Raw genomic sequence first — 17,571 nt, 5'->3', positions numbered from 1 at the left:
CTGTATCTTTACTACAAACACGAACTCACTTCAAAGTCTGCCATTGAAAAGCTAATTGTGAAGTCACCATATAAAAAAGTACCCAATGCAATAAGATTGTACCCACCACGCATTCCAAAGGGGATGCCAAAGTCCAAGCACTAGTACAAAAAATACTTTGCGTGACGTAGGTCATTCGTCGCGCAAAGTCAAAAAAACGTCGCGCAAAAATTTGCGCGACGAACCTTCGTCACGCGCCAAGCCTTTGAAAGCAGGGTTTGCATGACGAAGAAGTTACATACGTCGCGCAAAGTGTCTTTGCATGACGCACAATCCTACGTCGCGCAAAGTGGATTTGCACGACGCACAATCCTACGTCACGCAAAGTGTCTTTGCGCGACACACCATTATACATCGCGCAAACCCACTTTGCGCGACGTAGGATTGTGCGTCACGCAAAGACACTTTGCACGACCTATGCAACTTATTCGTCACGCAAACTTTTTTTTTTTTGGGGACAAAAAAATTGCGCAACATAGGATTGTGCATCACGCAACGCAAACTTTTTTTTTTTTTTAGGACAAAAAAAGTTTTGATTTAATTTTTAATAAATATTGTAATTTAATTCTAAAAAATAAATAATAAACCAATAAAAAGTATTTAATTATAAACTATATGAAAATGTACATACAGAATGTCCGAACAAAAAAAGAAAAAACTACAATAAGTAGTCTTCTAGGTTTGATACATCAAACTGCTAGGTATCAGCTGGATGAAGTGGCTGGGAGGTCGGAGGTGGAGCAAGATCAGGTGATGGTATCTGTGAAGGGTGTAGGCTCCCCAATCAATGGAGCACTCACGGCCAGAGCAATAGATGGTGATAATGCGGGAGGCGCATTGGTCACACTCCTACGACGAGTGATCAACCGCGACATCTACACTTTTTTGAACTATAAAAATATAACATTAGAAACTAATCCTTTCTTGCATTTGAAACTAGAAGAAAAAGGCAAGAAAACTGAACAAATAAACCATGTGTGAAAAAAGCAAAGAAAACTGAACAAACATTAACAGAAAATTAAAAAGTGTTAATTGAAGTCGTCAACATCAGAACAGTTCTTCCTCTGGAATTGACTTTCACAGGGGACGAGATGCTTCTTAGAGAAATGTCTTATGTCACAAAGATGGTTACAATCACTATTGGCAAGTGAAACGCTTGCTTCATCCCTGCTGAATGTAGCTGCCTATTAGAACAAAAGCTACACAGATACACAATATATGCATAGTTTTTCATTGTTCTAGATTCTTTAAGTTCCTATGTATCTTCTCCTACATCTATGAATTCTAAACAAATGCAAATCATACAATGGTTGAATTGAATTCATTACGACTTAACGTTATTTATCAAATTGGAATCATCATAACATGATCTACCTAACGGATTATATCAACAAACAGATGGAAGAAGAAAAAAAATCACAATATATGTCTTGACAGAGAGACGTTTATTTGTAAGGAACTACAGAACCTCAAGGTAAATTGCAAGACTGCTCACTACATGTGCTCTAGTCATCCCGGAGATGACAGCAGGAGACACAATGATTTTAACAAACATATAACGCAACCTTCCACCTGATTCCAGGCAGAAGAATATCAAAATTATGTTAACAACCAACTAGGCAGTAATCACCGAAAACATATCCAAATACACTAGTACTCTCTGTTCATTCTTCCATTTAACAGCATGCCATTTCAGCAGTTTAAACAAAACTTGACATATGCCCGATCAGTAATTTAGCACTTGTCAAGCAACTTTCATAATAAACTTAGCTGAGTTACGCTTATATACAAAATAACAAGCTATGACCCCCTCCCCCAAACCACAAAATAAATCCTCTGTCTTATGCTTCTGTTTACAGAAAAACGAAAAACAGTTAAGCTCAACCTTAGGTGAAATTCTGTGTTCCACCGATAGAACCAAAATACAACAAGGCAATGCAAAACCTGTATGAAATGAAGATAAAAATTAGTTACATGCTTTCCTACCTATTTTCTGCCATTTCATACGGCACCAAACGGGCGGTGAACAATTACCCAAATTGAAAATCCTACCCATACCTAATTAAAAACAAAACCCCAAAATTTCTACCAAAATTTTTTAATTTTCAAGTCACAAACTTCTTCATATATACTATTGATGAGGTGCTAATAAACAGATTTTGAATTGCTCCCAAAGAAAGGCTAGAGAAAGATGCCTAAATGCAATCAACAAGACTTCAAGGGATCAATCATGGCAACGAGACGACAACAAGAAAGCATCAAAATTTACGCGATTAAAAACCATTGGACCAAAAGTTTAAAAAAAAAATAAAAAAAGGGAAAAGTTGAAACAAAAGTAGCACCACCAATATATAAATAATCAAATCAGTGCAGAAAAGTTAAACCAAACAGATCGTAATCAAAGACGAACAGAAAGGCCAGGAATTGAAAAAAGGGAAATTTGAAAACCCTAAACCCTAATTATACTATAAACAGATCACAAGAGAGAGGTAGAGAGAGGGGGTCCGTACCTAATTCAAAGGAGAAATCGAGAAATTTCGATGAAAGTTTCGAGCGTCGGCGACTCGGCTTTTAGGGTCTTCATTGAAAATGTGAGGCTGCTGAGAAGCTGCTGTTTACAAGTAGGTGAGGGACAGTGATAGGCTCACCCTCAAGCTAATTCATACGGAGCAGCAAAGAACGTCAAGCCGGAACCGTTTGCAGGAATCGTTAAGCCTTGGAGATTTTGACAAGCAGGAACCGTCTGCACACAGAGGGAGAAAAACATCACACAAGAACGTCAAGCCTTCGAATGTTGGAGACTCAATTACTATTTCAACCAAACCAACATTTGCATAAATTAATCAGTAAAACCCATCTCATAAAATCAGAGATATTGATAGATATTGGAGACTAAACAAAACCCATCTCATAATCATAAATTAATCAGTCAAGCCTTCGAATGTTGAAGCCTTCGAACGTCAAGCCTTCGAATGTTGGAGACTAAACAAAACCCATCTCATAAAATCAGAGATATTCATAAATTAATCAGTAACCAGACCAACATTTGCATCAGGTGAGCTAAATTCAATAAATTAATTAAATCAATTCAACCTTAATTTTGCATCAGACCAACTAAATTCAGTAACCAGGCCAACATTTGCATCAGCTAAATTCAGTAACCAAACCAACATTTGCATCAGAAACCCTTACCTTGATTTTGAGACTTGATTCGCGTCGGCTTCGAGATTCGTGTGGCTGCCCGTTGTTTAGAACTAGAGGGACGAGAGATGCATACGGGAAAGAGAAAGGGAAGACAGGTCTGGGTTCAAGATTTGGGGATCAAGGCGAAGAGGAGAGATAGAGGAGATGAGGACTACGGGAAGAGTAGATGAGGATTATGGAAAGAGGAGATAGAGCGACGGGAAAGATAGAGCGAAAGGGCGAGAGGGAAAGATAGAGCGAGAGGGAGATATGAGGATTATGCGAAAGGGAAAGAGGATTATGCGAAAGAAAGAGTGAAAGGGAAGAAATAGGTCAACGGGTTCACCGCCAAAAATTTTCATTATTCACCTATTTCTCACTATTCACCGCCAAAATTATCAAATGGCGCGACATAGGTATACAATTTGACGTCGCGCAAAGTGATTTTGCACGACGATTACATTAAAGCATCGTGCAAGTTATTTTTATTTTTAGAAAATTATTAAAAAATTTACTGAAAATGTGACCTTACCCCTTTCAAGTTCAAATTTTTTTTTTTTTACATAAACCCCACAATAATATATTTTTCTAACAAAAACCCATACTAATTTTTTTAACATATATATCATTCAATCTCTTAAGTGTTATAACTACAAAATAAATAAATTAAAACATACTTAGTAAATATATATACCATTGAATTTGATGGGAAACGCATTGTACGAAAATAATTTCAACGATCCAACCGTCAAACTTGTTTGTATATGATTTGAGATCCCATACGCCAAAAATGGCAAAAAAAAAAACATGCAGAGATCAAGAAACAGAAAAAAAAATTCAACGGTTATAAAAGAAAATTCACAATTTAACGGTAGTTTTAACTCCGATTTTGATGATTTTTTACAGATACACTCTTTGACCCTATATGAATACAATGAACTAATTCGATCATCAATTTAAAGTATTTACACAAGTGGATACCACAAAATCTTAAGTTATACCACAACAGCTTTGCGTGACGTATGTGGTGTCGCGCAAAACTGTTTTGTGTGACGTAGGTGAACATGCGTCACGCAAAGCTGTTTTGCGTGACGTAGGTGGCCTTGCGTCGTGCAAAGTCAACGAAAAAAGCGGCAAAGCTATCTAGATTTGGCACCAAAATCATGCGGGACGCACAAAACGTCGCGCAAACAGCCTTTGATGATTTTTTTACAGATACACTCATTGACCCTATATGAATACAATGAACTAATTCGATCGTCAATTTAAAGTATTTGCACAAGTGGATACCACAAAATCTTAAGTTATACTTAATGAAAATATAATTAAACTCTAAGTGTTAGTAAATCAATAGTTTTGATGGGAAACGCATTGTATAAAATTAATTTCAACGATCCAACCGTCAAACTTGTTTTTATATTCTTAAGGATCTCATACGCCAAAAATAGCAAATAACGAACATGCAGAGATCAAGTAACAAGACAAAAAATTTTGACAGTTATAAACGAAAAACTCACGATTTAAAGGTAGTTTTCACTCAAATTTTGATGATTTTTTACAGATACAATCCTTCACCCTATATGAATACAATGAACATATTCGATCATCAATTTAAAGTATTTACACAAGTGGATACCACAAAAGCTTAAGTTATACTTAATGAAAATATAATTAAACTCTTAAGTGTTAGTAAATCACTCGTTTTGATGGGAAACGCATTGTACGAAATTAATTTCAACAATCCAACCGTCAAACTTGTTTTTATATGCTTCAAGATCTCATACGCCAAAAATGGCAAAAAACGAACATGCAAAGATCAAGTAACTGGACAAAAAATTTCGACGGTTATAAACGAAAAATCACGATTTAATGGTAGTTTTAACTCCGATTTTGATGATTTTTTACATATACACTCCTTGACCCTATATGAATACAATGAACTAGTTCGATAGTCAATTTAAAGTATTTACACAAGTGGATACCACAAAATCTTTAGTTATACTTAATGAAAATATAATTAAACTCTTAAGTGTTAGTAAATCAAGCGTTTTGATGGGAAACGCATTGTACGAAATTAATTTCAACGATCCAACCGTCAAACTTGTTTTTATATGCTTCAAGATCTCATACGCCAAAAATGGCAAAAAACGAACATGCAGAAATCAAGTAACGGGACAAAACATTTCGACGGTTATAAACAAAAAATCACGATTTAACGGTAGTTTTAACTCCGATTTTGATGATTTTTTACATATACACTCCTTGACCCTATATGAATACAATGAACTAATTCGATCGTCAATTTAAAGTATTTACACAAGTGGATACCACAAAATCTTAAGTTATACTTAATGAAAATATAATTAAACTCTAAGTGTTAGTAAATCTATCGTTTTGAAGAGAGAGGAGGGAGGGAGGTAGCTGCTACAACTAGTTTGCAGTGCGACGCAAGGCCACCTACGTGACGGCGTCGCGCAAAACTGTTTTGCGTGACGTAGGTGAACATGCGTCACTCAAAGCTGTTTTGCGTGACGTAGGTGGCCTTGCGTTGCGCAAAGTCAATGAAAAAATGGGCAAAGCTATCTAGATTTGGCGCCAAAATCTTGCGGGACGCACAAAACGTCGCGCAAATGGACTTTGCGTGATGGCAGGTTGCGCGACGTCGGTCTCCGTTGCGCAAAATAATTTTGCATGACGTAAGTGAACATACGTCGCGCAAAAGTGTTTAGTCGGTCTCCGTCGCGCAAAGGCTGTTTGCGCGACGTTTTGTGTTTAACGTCACGCAAACATACTTTGCGTGACGAATTTAGCTGCGTCGCGCATAGTGTTTTTTCTACTAGTGAAGGTAGAATGATACTGTAAATATTTGATATCAAAAGTTTTTCCAACCAAAGTATTATTTGCTTATTGGATTTGAAAGCTTTGTGATTTAAAATCAAATTAGATATCAATGTTAAATTGATTTTTAATTCATTTTAATGGTAGATCGCTTGTTTTACTAACATTTCAATCAATAAAAATTTATTTCAGCATTTTTTAAATAATTATAATCATTTAAACTTTATTTAAATAATAAAACAAAAATTCGGTTTGATAAGTTTTCAAGCCCCAACTGCAGAAATCTTCTTCTTCTGGTATTCAAATTCTTTTCGTATTTATGTTTGCATTTAAGATTGGACCCCATCACGCGTGGCCTTTGAAAGCCCCATTAAGCATTGACTGCAAAAATATTCTGGTATTTATGTCTGCGTTCACATTATGTTTACCCGATTACATAGTTCGTGCCAAAAGTTGGTTTTACAGTCTCCATAAATGCTAACAAAGAAAACGTGCCCAATGCAGAATGATTGCTCCTCACGGTGGCCTTTTAAGCCTCATAAAGTAGCGGTGGACGCGGGTTTGTTTGGATTCCAAACTGAAACCGATCAAATTAGTTTTAAAATTGATTAGGTTGGTTAATTGAATATGGTAGGGTAGTTTGGATTGGTTTTTAGTTTGTGTGGAAGATAAAAATACATAATAAATTTATCTTTCAAAAGTTACATAATATAACACTAATACGAGTGATTGCTTAAAGAAAAACACAAATGAAGCAGCTCAAGGAGAGCATTGAAGCAGCAGCTGCAGGGTTCTCCAAATGGTGCCCATGTTCTTCTCCAAAGGGACTATTAAATTAAATAGATTTTGTTTTTATGTGGTGAAAACATTGTAACTCATAAATAACTAACATTTTTTTTATTACTATACATATTAATTATGACTAAAAAATAAAATTAATATATGTTGGTCGATTTGGTTAACCACGCCCTAAGAATTTTGAGAACCGATTGCCAAACCGATAAAGATCAGTGCAATTTGGTTTAACCAGGAAAATTAAAAAAAAAAAAAAAAAAAAAAAAGTAACCAAACCAAACCTTTGGTGCGACTCAATTGGTATTTTTTTTAATGCCCAGCCCTACCATAAAGGTAAAAAGAATTATTCAAGCAGTTTTACAAGGAGATTATCTCCCCTCTCTTTCCCTCCTCTCTTATTTAAACGGTTATGATTAAGTCATATCAACATTTTATTTTAAATTTTTAACATAGGGAAAAGACAAAAAAGAAAAAGCTGACATGGAAATATGTGAATAGTAAAATGTTAATGTGTACAAAGTACAAGAATCTTAATCAGAAACTGAAATTCAACAAGGTTTCAGCCATAGAGAATTGGTGACTAGAGACCGCATCTTAATTTCTCCTTCTCACACACAATATATAGTACTGTAAACTAATTCTCATTTTATGGTAAGGGCATGTTAAGGCAAGCTTTACTATCGTGGGACTAATAGCGGCATCTGCAACACAATCAGTATATGATTTTAAAAGAATAAGTTATATCTAACCGAAAAGGCTAAATATAGCCCTATCCAAAAATATAGTCTTGCAAAAAAATATTTCTAAATGAATAATGTCAGGTCATATTCATATATTATATCTGGCCGAAAAGGCTAAACATAGCCCCCTCAATAATTTATTATTAGTTTTAAGTTTATACTTTTTGTTTAGTACATCGATATTTTTACACGAATGAGAGGGGAGTTCGGCTAAGCACACAATGAGCAACCTAATTTGGTATCGAGTTTGCCATCTACAAGATTCAAACTTAAGACCTATCACTTTCGAGTGAAGAGGAATACCACCAGACCATAGTACTGAGTGACAGTTTAAAGTTTAAGTGAAGAGAAATACCACCAAACCATAGTACTGAGTGACAGTTTAAAGTTTAAGTTTATTGATTAATTTAATATATCTATCTTTGGATGTTTTCAAATCTAGTCGTGAAATTTAAATCAATTACTGTAACTGAAGAGTTGAGTAAAAAAAAAAAAAGGTTAAGAGGAGGGCTACATTTGGCTAGCCTGATGCCTCTTTTGGTCAAATAATAGCCTAGTGGGCTCCACAGAATTATAGACTAGCCATTGATTGAAGATGAGTTTTTGAGCAAATCATGTCATTTTACAGCAGGTTTTAATGTTGGAATTGCTTGATGAATTTTACAGCAATTTTTAATGTTTTCACATACCGAAATTTTTTGTCAATTCTAAAGACCCATTCATTTCCTTGTGATCTTTACTTCTTCTTATGTAGGTGTAAAATTTTACTATCAAATTCAGATGGAGATTTTGGTACATAAAGTTCCTTCTATATCACTAAAGAAGCCTAGGTAGGCTAAAGTACATCCAACTATGCAATACAAAAGGAGAAAATCTTCTCTTTCAGTTTCAAGACTCGACTGAACTTCCAATATTCGCAAGCGATGCAGCTTCTTCTTCTTTCTTCTCGTTTTTTTCTTTTTGTAGACTTCGTCGCTTCGCTGTGTTCCATCACGCAAGTATGCTTGACACCATAGCCATTGTAACCTTCCACCAAAGTCCTCACCATCTCTCTGTCATGAGATGGACCTCCAGCTTCCCTCACAACAGTAACAAGTGTCTGCCTATTATCGTTTACATAAATTAGAACTCATTAATTAAATTCGTAATCGCCTACATACCACCCACTGGTGGGAATTAAAACCGGGAAAAAAATGTAGAACCCTAACAACCAAAATGACAACACTTACACAGTGATAAGCACTTGTGCATGTCATGTCATTAATTTCCTAAATTAAGATTATAGTGAAAAAAATTAGAGAAACAATTTGCATAAAGTATAGCAAGTCATCATTTACTACAGGGGTGGAAAGATGTTGAGTCATTGCATGACAGCGTGAATTCGAACTCCTTCAATGGCTAATCTAACATCTAATCTAACAAAATCTAATGTTTGACAAAAAAATTGCATAGAATAAAAAGACCGAAAAAAAAAACACACACACACACACACATATATATATATATATATATATGAAGCTATTAAAAACAGTCGAACAAAATGGTTTTGATCGCTTTATTCATCTTGAGAGTGGCTTTTGATCTCACCAACCCTCTTATGTACTCCTCTACATAGAGAAAATGGTTGTTAAGGGTCGTTGGATAACAATTGGGTTTCTAGTTTTTTTGTTATTTGGAAAACATGATTGAAACAAGAGAAGAATAAGATGTTAGAGAAGAGAAAAGGAAAAAGAAAAAGAAAACTAAAAACTACTTTAAAGTTGCTTTACTTTCTTTAATATAATGGACAAAAGGCTGTGGTAGTATTTAAACTACATATTAATAAAACACTCATTGTCAACCAAAATCATATGAAATTATCAGTTTAACCCTCTAATTAAAACTAAACATGAATAAGTAATATGGGCATAAATGTAATTTCACACAACCAAATTTTGCTTTTTTTTTTTCTTCAAAGTCTCACCTACATGTAATCCTAACATATATCTAATTAAAAAAAATTAAAAAATTAAAAAATTAAAAAGCTTCCCACTCTCATATATTCTCTATCACTCTCTTCCTCTCTTCTTCTACTTCAAAAACCAAAATAAAAAAAATTTCACACACACTTTGTGTGTGCCCATATGCTAGTTGTGGAAGAAGAAAATCAAACTTAAGACTTGGAGGACATGAATAAATATTTTTAACCAACTAAGCTACAAATTTCTTATATCTTTTTCATCTTCTTCTTTAAATGAAATAAAAAGAAACGGATATAAATAAGTTAAAGTTTAGGTGCAACGACAATATCTTAACTAAATTAAAGTTTAGGTGTTGCGATAATATCGTAATTAAGTTAAAGTTTGATAGCACCGACTACTATTTCTTCATAAAATCAGCAATTGTCTCTTCATAACCTAAAATTTACTATAAAACAGATGAATGTGCCACTAAAATTCAACTTAATTATGATACTGTCAATGCAACCAAACTTCAACTTGTTTACTCTATTACCACTTAGTACTACGGTCTAGTGATATTCCTCTTTACTTGCAAGTGAGAGGTCTTAGGTTCGATTCTTGCCGAAGGCGAATGTAAACCACATTATTGCTAACCCATTGTGAGGCTTAGCTCACTCCCCCACCCTTTTAACGTAGATAGTATCGTTTATTTAAAAAAAAATGTTAAACTCTTTTTTTATTGTGAAGTCTTTTTTATTATCACTCTTTATTATTATTATTATTATTATTACAAATGATATTACTACTTTAAGGTATATCAAAAAGGCAACTGGTAGATTGCTTTAGTGGATTGTGTCTTTCTCTTCAATACACAATGTCTTTGGTTCAAAACTCTTCCTGCTTTCCTTAGTCAAATGAATTTTAAAAAATATAGGGGCTAAAAGAAATTAATACATGAGTACAAAATAAAACTAAAAAGAAAATACTACAAATTAAAAAAAAATGTTGCAAATTGGGTACAAACTAAAAATATAAATATATGATACAAAGTTTAGGCATAAAACATAAATATACTATATATAATTTTTCTATCATTGATTAAATATACAATGTCACGTGACGGTATACATATGGGTACAAACACAAATAAAACTTTAAAAAATATGGGCACAAAAAGAAACTAATATATGGGTACAAATTAAAAATGAAAAGAAAATTGGTACAAATTAAAAAATATTTGCAAATTAAAAATAGGTACAAACTAACAATAAAAATATATGATAAAATTTAGCCATAAATATAAATATACTAATTGTTGTTGTGGCCTATATTTTACAGAGATGTGCGGCAAAGAGAAGAAAAGAGATTGGAGAATAGACTTGAGGAATTGTGTGTTAATTCCCCAGTCCTTGTGCCTTTATTTATAGTAATTAGGAGGAGAGAAAATTGCTCTCCAAGTAATACAAAGTATATTAGGGAAAATCTTCTAGATCCCAAAGGATTCCTATTTTATCTCTACTTAGGATTTACACAATCACATATTGATAAGAACATATGTCACAACACTCCCCCTTGAGCGTGCAAATACTCAAGTAGATGGCGCATCAGATCTTCAGGCAAATGTAGAAGTAGTGGATGAAATCGTCTCGTTTAGTCGGCACAAGTAGCGAATGCGAGTCTCAAAATAAACGGAAGAATGCAGGAGTGGTAAAACTCACAAAACCTTGCTATGGCAAAACCCAATGTGGGAGAAAAACCCATAGGCTAAGGAGAAAAGTGAGAAGTTGCATTAAGTCAAAACTATACGTCTTCTGGACGCAAGTAGAAGAGCTCACAAGGGTATGATCAGCCCAGGATGGGTGCCTCGTTAAAACCTAGTTAGGTAGCAAAAACCCAGTGGGAAAAATGCTCATAATCGTAGGGAAAAAGAGTACATTAAGATCAAGTGAGTATACTTCTAGATATTCCCCCTGAGTTTGACAAAACTTCCAAATGAAACTACAAGCATCGCAAATGAGAAAGTTACGCATACCAATTCCTTGGACAAGCTTCTGAAATGTAGACTTCGGTAGTGACTCCGTGTAGATGTCAGCAAAGTTATCTGGGATTGGACTGCTTGACTTCAATCTTCTGATGCTCATGCTGATGTAGACACAATATGCTTGGTGTTGACTTGTTGGATGTATCATGATCTGGTCGATACATACAACGTTGTATTCATGGATCGTTGTTGGGACTCAACGATAGATAAAAAACGCAGGGATTTTGAATATGCTCAACAAGAATTCTCGACCATATCTCTCACGTGATGAGACATAGTGAGTCTTGGAATGATTCAAAGGTTTCGCAACAAAAGGTCTATCTAGTTAACCTCCAAGATATTGCGGTGTTCCTTAATGGTAAAGACATAACCATGCGGGAACGTACCTTGTGTGATCAGATAGACGGTCTGATTCAGCGAATCCCACAAGGTAGGCATCATTCCGAAGATCAAGGGGGTGTGATCTATTCTGAGATGCATAGGGAATAAGCCCAAATCCGTAGTAACGGAAAAAAACGTCTTTAACACCAAATTTGGTGGCAGCGTGTTAGGCGCAGTGCTACTTTATGCCAAAAGATTATCAGCACATAAGATGTTTGATCTAGTGCATTTGAGCTAAGTACAACAAACGCCAATGGTACTTAGATATGGCTGCCTCACGTTCCAATATGGAACCTTATGCTCCATACCCTCCGTTAAAGGTCTCATTTGCATCTAGCATACAAATGATCGGGATATACTCATACATAACACCTTCTGGGTCTAGTTTGAGTGGTGGACCAGAATACCATCAAAACTAGCTCGAAACTTCAGGTCGAGGTAATGTCAAGTTCTCCCAAGATCATTCATCTTATAGTCCGACATGCGAGTTAATTTGCTCAACTCTAGCAATTTTGGATTTTATACACGCAGGGGCATATATCCCTAACTGATCAAATATTCACTTAGACGGGTATACCACATCCGCCCGGATAGTTCTGCATCCGTAAAGTGAAGGCTTCTTGGGAATCAAGATGATGTTCTTGTGGTCTAGAACTATTTGAATCAGTACATGTAAGTCCTTTGGAAACTCCATGTAGGTTCATATCACGATCCCAGAGATACTACAACCACGTTTGTAATGCTGCAATCAATCACATGGCGTATGAGAGAAACCTTGCGCCACAAGGCGTCATATTGCATTATTTCATTCATCTCATTCGTCATAGATTGATTCTTTTAGTTGACCAATCAGTTCTACGTTGATATTAATCAACGGAATGCGGTTCGTTATCGTCGCTTTTCATTTATATCGGTACCATATAAATGAAACATCATTTATGATAATCTCATTCCAATTCCATATCTCATCCAAACTAGTATACTGGACCAAGAACTTCAGGTCTCGGGAGTAATCTGGATTTAATCTCATGAGATGAAAAGGTCTGAGACAGCGATCGAGGGGCGGATTCATTCCTGCCACGTTCCTCCTCTTTTGGGGAGGTGAATCCTCGAACCGAGTTATCTACCATGCTTCTGGCATAAGATAGATTGATTGGCTAGCTGCCAATGTACGAGGGTCGGCCACAATTGTGGTTTTCCTACTTTCAGGACAAAGGTCCGAAGTACATTTGGTACACATCTTTGCAGGCACATTTGCAGCTGGTATATGTGATCTCGTCACTTTTTTTAGATCAGAGGAAGTGTCTGGTTAAATTATGACGATCTAGATTGGGATCAATATGAGACATAGTGGGACGTCCACGATAATTCGCGTCGTTCTTTAGGGACGGTGACGCTCTTATCTCCCCCTAACGACGGGAAGACTGGCTCATAAAAGTGACAATCCGTAAAACGAGCGGTAAAGAGATCGCCTGTCAAAGGTTATTTAGTAACGATTATTAGAAGAAAAATCATAATCGACATAGATTTCCATCCTTCCCTGATGACCCTTTTGTTCTTGTGTACGTAAGGGCGGCGCAAATGGCACATAGACCGCACAACCAAAGACGCGCATATGCGATATGTTGAGTTCGTATCTGGTAACCAACTGACACACGCTTTATAAGGTTGGGTCGTGACGGGCCTCAGGCGGACCAACATGGTTGCTTGCAATATTGCATGGCCCCAAGCAGAGGTCGGGAACTGTGGTACGTATGACCAGTCGACCACAAAATCATTTGAAGGCGTTTAATGAATACTTCTACTAGGTCGTTTTGGGTATGAACATGGAACTGGATGTTCAACTTCAAAAAAACCCAACCGACATGCAATATCCATCGAGATTTAAAGTGTTCGATGTAAATTCTCCAACTTATCCAATTAAATAAAGTTGATCAGATAATCAGGGTGGTGAGCCCTGAGCTTGTTAATCTGAGCTACCAATGTGGAGAATGCAACTTGTGGACAACAACCACACGTGTGACAAACGTGTAGAAGCATCAACCAATACTATAGAATATTTAAATGGTCTGTAGGGTGGTTGAATCTATCCACAAATGTCCCATTGGAATCCTTTGTAAAAAGATGGAGGGTGCTAAGGTATAATAAGTGTCCATGTATGATTTCTATACTTCTGGTAAAAGGATGCCCAAAACGGCGCATCACGAATCATCCTAGATATCCCAAACGTACATCCATAGCGAAAATTCCTTAGGAATCGCGGGCTTCTGGCCGGCCATATAATGGGGCTGAATGGATGTAATCCATTCGTTAAGCGTTCCATCTTCTCTAGAATATGCATTTAACTATATTCGTAGGAAGTGCAAAAATGGTGATATGCCAAGGAATTTTTACTCCATTTTCTACATTGGTTTCGATATGGTAATAATACTCTCGAATATCCTTAAAGCTCAAAAGGGCGTTCTTCCGGAACGAAGTGAGTATAAGGCTTCCCTTTATGGTAAAGTTAATACCATTGGACAATATAAGGCAGTGCCATGCCCCACAATCAGGTTGGATAAGCCTGAAAGGTTGTCAGGGGATGATTAGGTATGAAGTTAGCATAGAACCAGACAGCTAACTTCCCCACAAAACATACCTAAGCATGAGTTAATTGTAGTCACATGTGGTAATCTTCGTTAATTAACTCTTTTATTCGAGAATAATGGTGACATCCAAACACTAATCTTAAATCCGAGAACAAAATAAATTATTCACAAAATAAACCAAAAAAACAATGGGGTTCGGCCAATAGGCCGTCCATGTCAAATTTCGCTCTTCCAAATGTATTAGGTGGAGCAAAATGAGTCTTCACAAATGGACTACGAGAATTGTACCTATTCATGGACGTAACAGTTTCAATCATGTTTTGCTTCAGGCAAAAATTCATCTTTGCATGATTTGAAACAGTCCATAATGGATTTGAAGAGTCATGGAGTCCTCAGCAGGGAGGTACTTCCATTGGATATGCTTCAGGCATAATTCTTCGAATAAGGATCATGACGGATGCTTATTCACGTCTTGTATCCACATAAAGTAGTTTACTATTCGAAACTTCCAAGTCAGTGAAATCGAACTTGTTACGGTTCGACAATACGCTGAATGGAGGAAACAAGAATGTGATTGGTGTTTTAGGAAATAAAATTTCCATAAACAACAAATTTAGAACATTCAGGTTCTAAGACATGGTTTGGTTTAAACGGATTTAAGCATGGAGAATTTCGGGTCTCAACATGAGTGTTGCACATTAAGAAACTTCAGGTTCATATGGCACTTTTCCGAAACTTCGGGTTCGGAAGTATGAACTTTTAAGTTCATAATACCTGCAGACAAACACAAATATATATATATGCAAGAAAATATACAACAAGGATATACAAAGATATAACTTCAGGTTTATAATTGTAATTGAATTAATTTATTTGGACTTCGGGCCAAATTAAAATGTGGGTGAAAAAAATATAAAACCCATTGGGCCTAAAAATAATTAGGCAGATAAAATGTGGGGCCCAACAGAAAAATTAAGTCCACGGGGTGGCGTAAACAAATAGGTGTCGTGTGACCTAGGCCCAAAATAGGGCTAGGGTGTCTCAGGTGGGGCTGCAGGCCCACGGGGACAGCATGGGGTTGGGTTGATGCGGGCAGACCCCAAATTTTTTTCTTTTTTCACACAAAGGGCTGCATCAAGCACGCCCAAAAGAAAACTAAAAAAAAATCCATTTTTTCGGGCTGGGCCGCTGCAAGCGAGCCCAGAAACAAACAAAATTTGTTTTTTTCTTTCTTTCGCACGGGTTGGGCCGTGACATCTCAAAACAGCAGCAGGCCCAAAGGCGCTGATGCAGGCCGAGGGATAGGAGCCCACTAGGGCTCGGGTTTTAGGATTCAAGACACCCCAGCGGCGCTGGGTGTCGGAATCGAACCGGGGGGATGCCGGCGTCGCTTCGAGTGACTGTCCTCGGGGGTTTAAGGCATGACGAAGCATGTGGGTTCAACTAGGAACCGTAGTTGTAGACGGCGACCTTTGGTTTCGACGTCGGGGGGTCCGAGAACCATCGGGGTTCAAAGAACCCGGCGGTGTTCATCGAGCTTTCTGAAAAAAACCCATCGTCTTCGACGATGGCTATGTCCCAATCACAACTGCAGGTGTGAGTACCCAATAATAACGGTGGTGAAGCCGTGGCCGACTTCGGGCGGCACCGTGGGTTAGGGTTTGATGCCAAAGGCATCTTTTAGATTGGAGCAAGGGTTTTGCTCCGGTGCTTCGCATCCTATTGTGGGCTCGCGTGAGCCCAGTGATGTCGAGGTCACGGGGAAGAAACCCTAGGTTTCTTGAAAAATTCTAATATAATTTAATTCAATTATATGCATATGAAATTCAATATATATTTCAATGAATCACATATTTACGTTGATGCATATGCAAATAATAGTTTCAATGCATGTACATATGTAAGATTCAATTCATGGCAAATATCAAATTCACATAATTGCAGCAATTTTGGTTATGAGGTATACACAATTTATGTAGAATCTAAAATACGTTAAACGTAAAGTTGGGTCATGCATCATGGTGAATGTTCATGCTATCAGGGCTTCAAAAATATCGAGTTAAAAGCCGTTGTTTTGGAAGAACCTGATTGCGTGATTATATGAATGAACTGGTTTGATGCAGAAAAATTATTTCTTCAATTTCGGCTTTCATCTTCAAGCTTGTATCACGTTCAACATAAGAAGAAAAATAAATTGAATCAATAACAATTTATGAATTCAATAAAATCAAGATTTAATCAATTAAAAATAATTGAAACGTAATACTCCCCTGATTCTAGACGAATAAATTCTCTTTAAATTCTTCTAAGCACAGCGTGAAGAGCGTGCTGATAACGTGTTGTGGCATATATTTTACAGAGATGTGCGACAAAGAGAAGAAGAGAGATTGGAGAATAGACTTGAGGAATTGTGTGTTAATTCCCCAGTCCTTGTGCCTTTATTTATAGTAATTAGGAGGAGAGAAACTTGCTCTCCAAGTAATACAAAGTATATTAGAGAAGATCTTTTAGATCCCAAAGGATTCCTATTTTATCTCTACTTAGGATTTACACAATCACATATTGATAAGAACATATGTCACAACAAGAAACTAATATATGGGTACAAATTAAAAATGAAAAGAAAATTGGTACAAATTAAAAAATATTTGCAAATTAAAAATAGGTACAAACTAACAATAAAAATATATGATAAAATTTAGCCATAAATATAAATATACTAATTGTAACATTTTTAACATTAAAAGAATATATTTAAAAATAAAAATATTTTATTATTCAAATAATTAATGATGTTATTAATACCCAAGAACCTTGATAACAAATTGAAAATGAATAGGATTTTAATCAATGAAGTAACAAAAATAAGAATGTGAACCTAATTTTCCCATAAAAAAACACTCTATACAGTATACATAAGAGCAATTCAGTAATTCACCGCTTATCAAGATTCTTAAGCCTTAAATTTAGTAAATTATTGATAAAAGATGTATCATATGTTTGATTCCCCTCCACAAAACAATAAA

The 17,571-nt window shown here is 36.1% G+C and overlaps 1 long non-coding RNA gene across 1 annotated transcript; it reads right to left on the bottom strand.

The window, feature by feature from the left end:
* Positions 1 to 621: 621 nt before the first annotated feature.
* Positions 622 to 3,517, bottom strand: LOC126602226 (uncharacterized). The gene is made up of 3 exons (XR_007616041.1): positions 3,232 to 3,517; positions 2,550 to 2,782; positions 622 to 929 (listed from the first exon to the last, which is right to left on the bottom strand). It is a non-coding gene; the product is annotated as an uncharacterized LOC126602226 (long non-coding RNA).
* Between the last annotated feature and the right edge of the window lie 14,054 nt (positions 3,518 to 17,571).

The sequence above is a fragment of the Malus sylvestris genome, chromosome 15 (genome assembly GCF_916048215.2).
Source record: "Malus sylvestris chromosome 15, drMalSylv7.2, whole genome shotgun sequence".
Taxonomy (NCBI): domain Eukaryota; kingdom Viridiplantae; phylum Streptophyta; class Magnoliopsida; order Rosales; family Rosaceae; genus Malus; species Malus sylvestris.
Note: the sequence above shows the minus strand (reverse complement) of the source record. Positions and strands in the feature narration are given on the sequence as shown.